At 47.8% G+C, this 699-nt stretch overlaps 1 non-coding gene across 1 annotated transcript; it reads right to left on the bottom strand.

The window, feature by feature from the left end:
• Nucleotides 1–226: 226 nt before the first annotated feature.
• TRNAF-GAA (transfer RNA phenylalanine (anticodon GAA)) lies at nt 227–300 on the bottom strand. Its single transcript has one exon. It is a non-coding gene; the product is annotated as a tRNA-Phe (tRNA).
• Nucleotides 301–699: the final 399 nt, after the last annotated feature.

Here is a 699-nt window from a genome sequence, read left to right as displayed (position 1 = left end):
TGAATATATTCGATCGGTGTTCAGTGGACCAAGGAAGGCGACTTCTCATCACCGGCCTCAAGGGGCAGCGCTTGCGCTCTGGTCAAATATTTAGGGGAATCCCCCAAGGTGGAGTAGATTTGTAATAAGGGAGTAATTACTCATTGCATCCACCCAAGCGCAGCCATACGGCTACAAAGGAAAGCTATACAGCTTTCTCAGAAACTTCGTAGTTAAAGAAAAATTCATCCTGATCCGGGAATCGAACCCGGCACCACCGCCTTTTCGGGGCAGTCGCTCTACCGACTGAGCTAATCAGGACGAACAGCAGATCAGATGGTAGGGCGCTTGCGCTCTGTACCTCGTGGGCACATGAGATATATGCGGCCGGGCCTAAACTCCGTCTTCTGCTTTTAGACTTCGCTCGCCTTGCTAATGAGCGCACTGCTAAATTACCTTAACTAGCTAGCACCGTCTTTGCCAACCATATTCTGTGCAGATAGCGTACAGAGCGCCGCTAATATTTCTAGTTTGTTGACCAGCCGAAACGTCAGGCCCGACGCACGGAAAAAATAGAAGAAAGCGTGTTTTTACTACTCCGGGATCTGAATATTTAGATCAACGGGGATAAATTTGCCCAGGTTTGAAAGATTTGTGCAGGCTTGTCTGATATCTGTAAATGAAATGTCTTACGTCTCAAGAAGACAGGCATGATCATTG

Source organism: Amblyomma maculatum, chromosome 1 (genome assembly GCF_055883805.1).
Source record: "Amblyomma maculatum isolate TAMU_Amacu chromosome 1, ASM5588380v1, whole genome shotgun sequence".
NCBI lineage: Eukaryota > Metazoa > Arthropoda > Arachnida > Ixodida > Ixodidae > Amblyomma > Amblyomma maculatum.
This window is presented reverse-complemented; position numbering and strand designations above follow the sequence as displayed.